Source organism: Hyperoodon ampullatus, assembly GCF_949752795.1.
Source record: "Hyperoodon ampullatus genome assembly, chromosome: 4".
NCBI classification, from domain to species: Eukaryota; Metazoa; Chordata; class Mammalia; order Artiodactyla; family Ziphiidae; genus Hyperoodon; species Hyperoodon ampullatus.
Window position 1 is genome coordinate 96,411,868 of NC_136917.1, and position 13,832 is coordinate 96,425,699.

A 13,832-nucleotide genomic window follows, 5' to 3' on the forward strand; every position below is an offset into this window, starting at 1 on the left:
CCTCAGTGCTCATCACTGGGAGAAGAGATCATAGAATGCGGTGGGTGTATAGCATAGAATACTATGCAGTGGTTAGAAACAATGAGTTACGTTCATGTAGCAAATATATATGAATTTTTAAAACATAGTGCTTAGTGAAATAAATAAGAATCTGAGTAACACACCAAATTATTTACCGAACTGAATTCATATATTTGAAATCATTATTTGAATCAATTCATTCTAAACAAGCAAACAAAAATCACATTTTTATAATAAGATATACAAAGAAAAAATACATTGAATGGAACGGAATGGCTTCCTGGAGAAGTAGTGAGTGTGAGGTAGGTAAGGAAATAAAAATAATTAAATAAATAGAACAAAAGAGGCCTTTTTATGGCCCATAGTTAATAACATGCCATGAACTATGGAGCCTGATTAACCCAATCCTCCACACCTAAGGGTCAAGGGAAAATGATATCTCATACAATGATCTTGAAAAAGCCTGAAGGGCCTTTTGAATCATGCAAGATATCATCAGTGCGTTTAGTATCAGTGACATTTTATCATACACTAAATATTTGACATTAGAATACTATATATGAATATAGGCAACTTATTTTAAATTATTTGAAAATGTTTAAGCTAATCAAATATTATGGTGAACTATGAAGTGCTCTTAAATAGGTAGATTTAGGAAGAAAAACGCTACAAAGCTTGCTAATGAAACATTGAACATTTACTCCTATTAACTCACTGCAATTTACACTGTTTTTCACTTCTTATTTGGGAACTCTCTTTGCTCTTTATTATGTTGTAAGTAACAAATAGGCCAAAAGCTACTGTTTTCTGCCTTTTTTGTATTCTTGTCAACATTTTTAAAGACCATTATGAAATAGAGTCATTTCTAAATAACTTCCTACTCAGGAGCAGAAGTAAAAGCCATGGGTAATTGACAGCATGGATATAGGGTGGGCTTAGTGGGTAAGTGACCTATGGAAGTCAAAAGGACCCATGCTCAGAAGGAACCTGTGCTTGTATTAATTTATTTTACCAGTCACCATCTTAAAATTCCTAATGATTTTTAAAATAAGGGGCCCCTATTGTGCACTGGGCTCTCAAATTATGTAGCAAGTCCTACATAAATAGATGCAGAACTCATTTTACTTGATAATAACTTACTGAACATTTCTTACATACCAGACACTTTGCTAGGGGGCTGGCAACTCAAAGGTAAATAAGGAACAGCTCCTCATTTTAGGAGCTCATCATAACAAGGGAGCTACACATATGAACAACTAATTTACAGAGCAATATATATTGATAATTGTAAAACCCTACTTCAGACAAACATATTTTTGTTTGTTTGGGAGATGTGGGGATTTGCAAGTGAACAAAGAGGTTGTCCCACACTTACGCATGTAATCAAATGGATATCAGAACTACTTCATTTGAAACACAATGGAAGTAAATCATTCCTATCAGGAAATGCTCTGCAATTTCATTTGGAAATAACACCTAATATTATTTCAAGCAGAGTCTCTGGAATGTCAAACTACATAGCTTTTGCTTTTTAACTAAATAATGATATGGAGAGTAAAGAAAAACGGGGTCCAGTTTCACTGGCTTCATAGTGCTTTGTTGATTCACATCCTCATTTAGTTCATTTCATCCTCGATTCCTAATTTCTGATTTTTTTCTTCCATGCTCTCATAAGTTAACATTTCTTTGCAAAATCTGATTTCTAAAGTTTTGATTGCCAACAGCTTACAACTTATTTCTTTAGCTCTTCCAGTGAATTTGCAATATTTAAAATCTTTTACTTCCAGAACTAATACTCACTTGCACTTCATTAAGCAATCTAGACAAAGAACTAGAATTTGCACAGGGGCTGCAGAATGCCACAGCTTTTCTCTAATTCTTCTCCAGTAGCCAAATTCCACTAGGGTTTGAAAACCTCTCTAAAATGGGGTGTATTTCACCTACAGTCCAGTTAGATCATAACAATCATTTCAACCCACATGTTTCTTCTTGACAGAATAATTTTGCTTTAAAAACAATGAGTCAAAGAAAGCTTAGACCTGTTCTTAGGTTCAACCTCATTGAATTTTTTCTGTACAAAACAGTTGACATACTTCCATCTCATTCCTCTAATTTTTGCTATTCTAATTTGTACCACGATGTTAGCTTAGCTAATTTCTTTCTTAAGTTTTTTTTTAAAAAACATTATTGAGGTATAATTTACCAACAATAAACATTTCCAGTGATCTTTGTTGCCAAAGGTTCAATTTCCTTCTGGCATTCTTTCCTTTAACTTCCTTTAGCACTTCTAACAGTGCAGGTCTGGTAAAGATAAATTTTCTTAGTTTTCTTTATCTGAAAATGTCTTAATTTCACCATCATTCTTGAAGAATATTTTCATTTGATGTAGAATTCTGGGTTGGCAGTTTTGTTCTCCCAGGACATTAAAGATGTTATTCCCAGTCTTCTAGCCCACCCACACTTTCTGATGAGAAACTGAGGCCATTCAAGCCTTTGCTCCCTTGTATGTAATGTTGTTTCTTATTCTCTGCTGCTTTCCAAAAATTTCCCTTCATCTTTAGTTTCCAACAATTTGACTTTAATGTATCTATGCATGGTTTTGATTTCCTAGGATTTGAACTTCCTTGCATTTATAAATTTCTATCTTTACCTAATTTGGAAAATGTTTAGGCTTTTTTTTTTTCTTTGAATTTCCTTTTAATTTACTTCTCTCTTCACCTTCTGGGACTCTAATTACCCTTTTGATACTGCCCCATAGAATCTGAGGCTCTTTTATTTTTTATAATTTTTTTCTATTTATTAGAATGGATTCCTTTTGATCTACTGTTATGTCCAGATTCTTTCCTCTGTGATCTTCATTCTGCTACAAAGCTCTTTCAGTAAAAATTTTTAAAATTTCATCCATTGTATTTTTTCAGTTCTAAAATTTTCATTTGCTTTTTTATGTTTCCCATTTCTCTGCTATTTCACATCCTTTTTTTCATTATGTGAATATTTTCCTTTATCTCACTGAGCATGATTAGAATAGTTTCTTAAGTCTTTATGTCATAATTCCAACATCTGGATTATCTCAAGTTTGGGCTCTGTTGATTACCTTTCTTTTGAGATTCAGGTTTTTCTGGTTCTCTGTCTGTTGAGTAATTTTGGATTGTATTGTGGGCACTGTGGAGACTCTGTAATCTGTTATATTTTCTGAAGAGTGTTGATATTTACCAATCAGCATATACCTGTGAAGTAATAGCCAAGACTGAGGAAAGAACTACCAGAAAGGATGAGAGGGAGCAATGCCTGATGCTCATGCAGGGCTTAAAATGGTACTCTTTTCTTATAATTCAGAATGGGAAATCTCATAATTCATGGAACAATTAATAGCATACTCAAAAGTGTCTTGCCTCAGTAATAGGAAATAATTAACCTTAGGCTGAACACTGCTCTGGTCTCAACTATCAAATCTTAAAAACAGAATGCATAAAGATCAAACTGTTTTCAAGTTACTTAACTGTGTCTGAAGAAAAAATTCAAGTATATTTGTGAGACTACAAAATATCTTGTTCAATAAGGTACATTTACAGTGTTTAGTATCCAGTGAAATATTACCAGGCATACAAAGAAGCAGAATAATATGACCCATAATAAGGAGAAAAACGAATCAATCAAAATCATCCTAGAACCAACACAGATGTTAGAATAAGATGAGAACATTGAAATAGTTTTTATAATTGTATTCCATACATTCAACAATTTAAGCAGAGGCATGAGATATATAAAAAAAGACTAAAATCAAAATTCTAGAAATGATAACTACAATGCCTGATATGAAAAAAACAGGAACAGCAGATTAGACATTTCAGAAGAAAAGATAAGTGAGTTTGAAGACTTGTCAGTAGAAACTATCCAAAATGAAACACAGAAAACAAAGGCAAAAACAAACAAAAAAACAGATCTCTGGAGCTCTCTCTATGCTTCTCTGTCTTCTCAGGTATGCTGTCCTGCAACCTCTAGCCTCTTTGGCCTCCCCAGATTCTCAGACTCACCTCCTCAGTTCAGGGGGTCCTCTAGGCTCTACCTTAGTTATCTCTCTCTGTGCCAAGGCCTAGATTCTCTCCCAAAGCAGGAATCTGGGGCAATTATAGTGACTTCCTTATTCATTTCCCATCTCTCAGAGAAGACTGTCTTCCATTGCCTGATATCTAGTGTCTTGAAAACCACTTTTTCATATAATTTGTTCAGTTTTCTGGTTGTTTCAGGTGACAGGGTAAATCCAGTTTCTGTTATCACACCTTGGCCAGAATTGGGAGTAAATTCCATGACATTTTAAATTTCTTTTTGCTGTGGAAATGTCTGTAATTGAGAGTTCAGTGAGTCAAGTTTAGTGTTTCATATGTACCACAATAGTGAAAATAACCCCTTGTTACATGGATATCCTTGAATAGAAGAATTTTGGTTAGGTAGAACCTGGTTAGGCAAGAAGAACCAGACCATTCTCTTTTTAGATGGAAATTGCATGTCACCCTGGAATACTTCTTTGTATTGTAAAGAATCACTTGAGTAGCCCCTTTTAATTTCAGCTATGTAAAGGCAAATAAATTGGAAAACTTCTGTTGATGCAACTTCCTGGTTCAATGGATGTCTTTCCTGAACAATTGTTGGATTGTGCATGTAAACCACAGAGGTGGAACCTTGGGATTTCCAGGACGTCACTGGGAATCTATACCATCAAAGGCATCCTTGCAGCAATAAGCAAGTTCATGTATGTTAGGTAGGTGAGTCCAGTGTTGAAAAGCAAAGAGTGGCACTGACAGAAGACATGGCAGCAAAAACTAGGACTCACCAGTGACTGAATCTTATTCTTTAATTTATTCTCTCCAGAATTTATAAACAGGAGTAGAAATTGGATTAGCATTCTCCTAAAGGAGGGATAATTTATTTTCTATTATTTTGGAGAATATCTTAATTTTTTAAAAAAAATGAAAGAATGGTGAGTACTCTAGTGAAGTGTATAATACGGTGTATTATATTTTGTGCAGTTTTGTAGATCCATTAAAAAATAAATTTTAACCTAAAAGAAATGAGGTTTTCTTGAGAAAAAAATGATATATTTTATTGGAATAATTTTCTTCAGGTTATGCTATTTGGACAGCTTCAGGTTTCAAGGACAGAGACACATTTATGGTCTCCAAAGTTACAGGATGTATTTTAAGGATGTATGAGGAAGTAAAGTATAACAAGGGAAGGTCCTCAAAAATCATCTCTAGCAAAAGAGTAGCTCTCATTTCTTGGGTAAGTTGATCCATGTGCTATTGCTCTCCTGACCACTTTCTTGCAATGTCTCTCTTTTAATCACCATTGTTATTACCCAGTAGTGGGCATGCTTAGTGCTCAGGATTTTCTTGCCATTGGCTCACCAGTAGACAGCTACCATTGACACAGCCACCAACTGTGGTCCATTCAGCTGAGATCACAGGTCAGAATACTGACTCCTAAATTACAAAGCATGGTCACTTAAATAAAAAGAAATAATGTGACTGATTTTTTCAGCCTCAGAGTGGGGTCTGACAGGCATTCAATTTTTCTGAAATACAAGGGTACAGAAACTTACATTATTGATTTTAGTAAGAGAAGGGAAAGTAATAAAACTTTGGAGGTTCCTGGCTATTTGGGGTTTAATATTTTGTAAGGCATATTCATCTGTGAGACCATAATTCTGTCTGGGTTTGAATCCTTACTCTGTAAGTTTTTAGCTGTATGACCTTGGTCAAATTATTTTACTTCTTTACTTATAAAATAAGATTTTGCTATCTGCCTTAGGGAGTTGTGAGTATTAAATGAGTTGATGGTTAGCATTTAATAACTATTAGTTATAATTGTATTATTGTCACTAGGGAAGTTTGGGAAATGTATTTTAAGTTTCTTTACAACCAACTCAGAATTGGAGGTTTTCTACAAGTTTGTAAAGTTTATTTTAAAAACCCCTATGTTTAATATGTATGCATATATTTCACACTTAAATTTGGTATTTATATCTACATTTATACTTATATCTATTTCTTTACCTGTATTTTCCTCTTTTCAGAATTATTTTGAACGTCTTTAAAAGAAGAAAGAGATTGTGTTTTATTAATATATTACTAGTGCATAACATCATGCTTAAAATACATTTGGTGCTTATACATAATTGTTGAGTTGAATTGAATTTGATTGAAAAGGAGAAGAAAGAATGTTGAGTCTTTTTCCCTCCTCCTTAAGATGCAGCTATGCTATGGCACATTGAATATGAACTTGGAAACAGAAGTTCTGCTTCTGAGCTTTTTGATTACCAGTTCTATGTCCCTGAGCCATCATTTAATCTCTCTGAGCTCCAATTTCCTCATCTTTACAATGAAAAACTAATACTCTACAGAATCATAGTAAGAATTAAAATGAAATTAAATGTGTGTACAGCTACCCACACGTTAGTTATGATTACTGTTATTTTGTTACAAACTATTGCCCTTTCTTTTGAATTCCAGTTTGCTGGAAGATGTGGGAAAATGTCCCAAGCTTCTAAATATTTCTCAAATTTCCAGGGCGAAGTAACCCCTCAGTCAGAATACTTTCTTACCTTCTGTTGTCTGCCTGACCTGTGGCCTATCACTTTTTAGACTTAACCCTCCAAACATGCATCTGAGATCAGCCATCTCTAGATATTACATCTCTCCCTGCCCTACCCCCCCGCCCCAATCTGTTTTTATATGTTCCTCTTTGATATCACAGAAAGACATGACCAATAATGCTGTGGTCATTACTCTATATAGATCCTGCTTTACCTCTTACACAGTTATTTTTTGTCCAGCCTAAGGCAGACAAACGTAACTTCATTTCAATCTGGATACAGCACATGGATTGAAAGATACATTCTGAGTGATATCTGGTCCCATTACAAAGAGAACAAATAAACTATATCTAGCCAGTTACAAATGCCATGCAAAAGAACAGGATCTTTCTCAGGCAATGCTCTTTTTGTTACTCTCTAATGTAGTTTTTTGTTCGTTTGTTTTTGCGGTACGCGGGCCTCTCACTGTTGTGGCCTCTCCCGTTGCGGAGCACAGGCTCCGGACGCGCAGGCTCAGTGGCCACGGCTCACGGGCCCAGCCGCTCCGCGGCATGTGGGATCTTCCCGGACCGGGGCACGAACCCGTGTCCCCTGCATCGGCAGGCGGACTCTCAACCACTGCGCCACCAGGGAAGCCCTAATGTAGTTTTTATTGCACATTATTTTTCTCAGTTGTAATTCATTTGAGCCTTTCCTACTATGAAAAGATCAACTGTCATTGCATACATTTTTTAGTACTGGAGTGTGAGAGGAAAACTCAGGAATGCTAGATTTCTTCACTGAAACTTGGATCAAAGAAAACAAAAATCACCTCGCCGTTTCAGAACACAGTGCTTTTTGTGATTCATTTTGGAAACCAATTCAGTGAATTGTTGAAATTATCTGATAAATTTTCTATCCATGATTTTAAAAGTATTGTCAATTTGCCTTCTGACTGGTCCGGAAGTTTGCAGGGCAGACACAAGGGTTGGCTGAAAATGGTCACTTAAGCAGTAGACATAATGGGTTTCTAGGGCAGTAGTTTTGACTAAGAAAGAATGCCTATTCTTTCTTGAGTAATTAGAGATTGTTTGCAACTCCTAGACCTAATTACGCATTGACTTTATGGTTACCGCAAGATCCATCCTGAAGGGTCAATAACTTCCTTAGAAGCTCAGGGGAAGTGATTTTCTGGCCTTTCTTTTGTTTTAGAAAATAACTCAATTTAGGATCACACTAATCAGCAGAGAGAAATGGAATCTTACTCTACACACTAGACAAGTGTGTCAGTAAATATTATCCCCTGATTAATCTCTAGAAATTAAGTTAACAACTTATTTGGCATTGTGTAGACATAAGAATAAATTGTATATTTCTATATATCAGGACCAATATCAAGCAGAGATTTGCATTATTAAGTTTTTAATGAATTAATTTTTTTAAAAAGATGGCAAATTCTTGATGGCTTTATATGCTTCATTTTAAGAAATTAGATCTGTTATGAGGTTATATAAAATTTTAGTAGGTTTTTCCCGTATTTTAATCAACATTTACCTTTGGATATAGGATTTACTCTGTGAGCTTGAATATTGAAATTGGATTTTTGGCTGGAATATGGCCTATGAGGAAATGGTTAGTCACTTTTATTAATTCTTTTCAAGTGACAACTTAGAGAAAATATTTTTAAAAATTATACACAGATATCCTCAGGATGTTCATATATCACATATTTATAAACATCTCAAAAATATGACTCTTTTCCCTTGATAAGGAAGTTATAGAGAAAATGCCCTGTTTTTCATATGGTTTATGGAAAATAACAATAATATATATATTTTGCACCATACAAACTATTTTGAGAATTTTAATATATTTTAATAACCCAAACAAATTCACCTTTTCAATGGACTGACATGTCTTAAAGAAATTTAAATGGATCTTTCAGTGAGGAATTTAAGGGTCATTTGGAGGAGGACATTTAACTTTGGTTGCCTCTGGATTCAATATAAACTACCTGATCAGCCTAGTGACTTTCTTACTTTTAGATCTCCTTATTTGCTATCACTGTTGTCAGAAATCTAACTCAGAATGCCCCTCCATCTCATAATGGCAAAGCAAGGCACCATTAGAGGTGTTATTTTGTGAACTGTATGCTGTTCTTTTACAAATGAAACGCTGAACTTTAAAAACTGGCTTGTTAAAAGCATTTAATAATTTTTAACATTTTTAAAGATAGGCTTAGAAATTCTGGAAGATGGTAAAATTCAGATTCGGAAATGTGGGGAATTGTAGGTCAGTTAATAATGATTTATTATTTCCATGATTTCTGAGATTAGAGCTGGGTATAGGCCAGATTCTATAGTTGAAATTGTGAAGTAAATCAACATCTAGTGCCTAGGGGATTGCTTGGATAATTGCAAAGTAAATAGATCACCTGGTACCCCCATATGCTCAGGGTCCCCAAGCTCAGCGCTAATGCCATTCTTTTTAATGAAGCCTGGGCTTTTTACCAATTAATTGTCTAGCAATCCTTTTGGGATACTGAAGACACAAACATCTTTTTGAAACCTTCTAATCTGAGGGACATATTTTATAAAGAGACCATGGCATTCATATTATATCTGACTCTCTAAGAACATTGGGGAGATGTATATGATACCCTTTGCTAAATATAAAGTAGTATAAGCATGTAAGGATCTATTGTTATAATTTAACAGTGATGTGGTTAATATTTAATTTCAATCACTTATGAAAGCATGGAAGTCACCTGCCTGGTCTGGAACTTGTAAGCTCTTATCTACCTGGATTTGTCCCAGAGTAGAGTCCTATTCAAGACCAGGCCTGCCAGGCAGGAAGACAGGAGGGAATAGAAGCTGCACTAGCTGAATAATATAGCAGTGCAACTTCTCCATTTAGCCCTGCTTCTGCATGTGCTGCCATACATGGCCATTCATATGTAGTGTGCTGTATATTTATTTACCGGTTGGTTGATTGGTAAGTTAATCTCTTTTTAAAATAAAATTTATTTTTTTTTATATTTTCCAGTTCTCTGCCAAGATTCCCCATTTCTTCATCTTTCCCTACAAATCCTTTAACATGTTTGTAACAGACATTTTAAGTTTCTTGCCTGCTAATTCAAGCAGCTGGGCCATTTATGGGGTAGCTTTTATTGACATTTCTTTTCTCTCGATTATGGGTCAGATTTTCCTGCTTCCTTGTGTGTCTAGCATTATTTGACTAAATATTGGATATTATGATTGATATGTTGTAGATATTTCGGATTTCCTTATCTTTCTCTAAAGGTGTTGAGTTTTGTTCTGCTGGGCATTTACATTGTTGACTAATCATCTTGACCTGTGGATGGCTGTGTTAGTGGACTTCTTTTGGTTTTGTCCTTGGTCCTAGGACATAGTCCTTAGTCCTGGCCTTATTCCTAAAATGTGGCTTTAATGGAAAGCCTGAAGTCTTTACCAAGCCTCTCTAACTTGATAGGACTTTAAAAACAAAACTATGTTCCCTGAGCAGGGGGGCTGATGAGATACTGCTGTTGATTTTTTGGGGCTTCTGGTTATATTTTATACATAAGCTGCTCAACAGTCAGCCAATAATTTGAAGAAAAATTTAATGCAGATTTTTTTCTCTCTGTGGCTTTCTCCTTTCCAGAATTTTCCTATCAGCTCAACCTATTTCTCCTTAACCTAATAGGGCTGCTGCTTTCTGTCTGAGCTCTATTCCACTGGACTCCATGGCAAACTGGGATAGGCTCTCAAGGGAACAGTGGCTAAATGTGGTGCTCATCTAATTTTCTTCCCTTCTTTCAAGGACTGTATTCCCTCTAGTATATGCCCTCTTTTATCTTTCTTTCAGTACATTCAAACTGCCTTTTAAAAAAAAATATTTTGCTCAGAGTTTATATTAATTATCAGTGGAAGAGTTAGTCTAACACAAGCTATTCTGCCATTACCAGTAGGGAAATGTAAACTCTTAAAAATTAAGATACATTACATATACACATGTACAAAGTGAATAGATCCATGTAAATGCCACTCATACAGTGCTTTTTTTAGGGGGTGGATTTTATTAGTTAACGTCTACTGAGTACTTACTCTATGCTAGGCAGAGTGCCTGGAGTTTTACATTTATTGAATGATGTTTAAAAAATTATCAAACATTTACAGAAGGAAGAACAGTATAAAGCATCTCTATGTACCTATCAAACAACTTCAATAATTAGCTACACATAGCTGATCTTGTTTCTCCTATACCTCTACTCACTTTGGCCTGACTGCAGGATTTTAAAGTAAGTTCAAGACTGTATAATTATATTTGCAAATACTTCAGTATGAGTCTCTAAAATATGAGAGATTCTGTTTCAGTTATTTTTAGCATAAGCAAAATATTATCAGACTTAAAAATAACAATAAATTCTTAATGTTATCCAGTGTTCAGTTATTCCCCATTTTCTCAGCTCTTTTAACAGTTTTTCCTTCACATTCCATATTTTAATCCAAAGGTTGTCTTTTCCTTTTATTTTCCTTACAATGTATTTATGTGGATATTTGTAATACCTACCCTCCAATCTCTCTCAACCTTCTATAGAGAGAGGGCTTTTTCAGGGATACTGGTAGAGTGGAGTGAGTTGATAGTGAAATATATCATCTAGCTTTATTCCAATTAATCTAAAATTCCTTGAAATGCTCTTCAGTGGTTATGCAGTGCCTACATTACTCCATCCCCTCCCAACTTGTTCTTTCACTTTCCAGTTCTCTTTCTTTCCCATCTATACATTTTTCATATTATGCCATCGCTCAGAAGCATTTGTGATTCCCATTACTTACATAAGGAAACCTCTATATTCTCATTATAAAATTCAAATCTTTCCACAACTAAGTCTCAGTCTAATCTTATCTTTCTTTCACCTCTGTCTACATTTTCCTCTCCAAGCTTTTCTTGAAAGTACCCTGAATATACCATGTTATGCCATGCTGTTTGAAATCTCTTAACCAAGATTTAATTCCATTTATTTCTGACTGATTATTCTGGGCCCAATTCAGGTTCTTTCTCCCTTCCTGAAGTCTCCTCTGCCCTCACTGATATTTTTCTACTTTGAATTATTATGGGTTTGTCCCTAATTTTGTGGCATATGTTGATAATCTCATTTAAGGAGAAATTATATATAAATTTATTAGCATATTATAGGACAGGAAAGAAGAAAAGGAACTGTCTTAAAATTGTATTTGCTTTGAAAATGTATATTTTGAATCTCCTTAGCAAGAATATATGTATCTGAAGAGGTTTTGTATATCTCATTTTTCTTGTATACCCCATAGTGTACAGCACTGCATAGTAAATACTTAGTAGAGAACAAATGAATTCTCAAGGACAGTGTTTTTTAAAGTGGAGTCCAGGAAATCTTGGAGAGGATCTGAGAGTTCAAAATTTTTATAATAATACTAAGATACTATTTGCTTTCTTTTTCAAGTTTCTGTGGTGTTTTCTCACTAAATTTTTTTGGTTTTGAAAATACGTTTTTTTTTTTCATAAAATGTGCCATTTATAATAACACAATAATGGGTTTATTATGGTTATTTAAAAATGAATAAATACATACTTTAAATTTCTCAATTTTAATTTAGATTATGGTAAATATTGATAGGTATAATACATATCAACAAAAGCTCTTTGGAGTCACTAATGATTTTTAAGAGTGTAAAAAGTTCCTGAGTTCAAAATGTGAAAGACTGCTGCTGAAGCAGAGTCACTGCTGTGGAAGTTCAATTCAGGAAGGAGAGAAGATAAGACAAGGCAAGGTGAGAGGGATAGTGAAGATACCACTAGCTCCTGTTTATTGTTTAAAAAGTGGAGATGCAGGGCTTCCCTTGTGGCGCAGTGGTTGAGAGTCCGCCTGCCGATGCAGGGGACACGAGTTCGTGCCCCGGTCTGGGAAGATCCCACATGTCGCGGAGCGGCTGGGCCCGTGAGCCATGGCCACTGAGCCTGCGCATCCGGAGCCTGTTCTCCGCAACAGGAGAGGCCACAACAGTGAGAGGCCCACATACCGCAAAAAAAAAAAAAAAAAAAAAAAAAGTGGAGATGCATTAGACAGAATACTCAGCAGCTCTCCTTTGAATGAGAAGATATTATGGAAGTCAAAATGTCTTACTTGTAGGGAATTAAGTTTAGATATTTACATTAAGTTTAGATATTTACAAAATGATGCCTTCCTCAACAATAACATGACAGCCATTTGTTAAATCCCATGCTGTATATTTTAGCTATTTCTATAGATTAGAAATTTACATGAAGCATCTTCTAAACTCTAAAATTCCTGATTCCCATCTTTAATTTATTCTTACTGACAGTAGTCACACAGTTACAGAGCCTTTGATTGACCAGTTTCTTATACTGTTTTGCCATTTCAAAAGCTGAAATATATAGTATTGTCTGTTTCCAAACATTGATGCTGATAACATCTAACATTTGTTGAACGTATGGTATGAGCCCAGTATTCTTCTAAGTTCTCTACACATATTAACTCATTCAACCCCCTAGAAACCTTGTGATGTAAACACTCTTATTATTCCCATTTTACAGATGAGGAATCCAAAGAATGCAAACATTTGATAATTAACTAAGGTTACTCAGCCAATAAATGATAAAGCCAGGATTTATGCATAGGAATCTGGCTGTGGAGCAACCTAGCATAGAATGTTATCCTGGATATCTCACAAATACTTAGCCTTTCCCTTTAAAAAAGGAAAATATGGTAAGAGATTCTCTAATTGATGACATTAACTAATTTTGATTATAAGCCCTTGAAATTTATTACATTGGAAATCATTTAAATTGTAATGATATCATATATTACAGGTCTAGAATTAAGATATCATTGCTTAGAGGCATACCTTTTTGCTCAATCAACCTCAGAACAGGCACTCTCAAATTTTATGGGCTTGTTACAAGCTATCTAAAATAGTGTAAATTCTAAAACCTTGCCTCTAGAGTGTCGTAACTATTTCCAACTTCCCAAATTATGTGTTAGGCTGTTAAATGTGAGAAGCTGTGATTCAGTACTTGCATGAAGATGATATAATTGTGAATAAAATTGGTGTGGAGGGAAGTGAAACGGCTCAGAAGTGCTGGGGTCAGAGATGATTGCATTACAGATGAGCAAGTCTGGTTCATAAAACTGCTACCAGATTTCAGGGCTCAGAAAGGTTAAAGGTTAAATGTGACTATT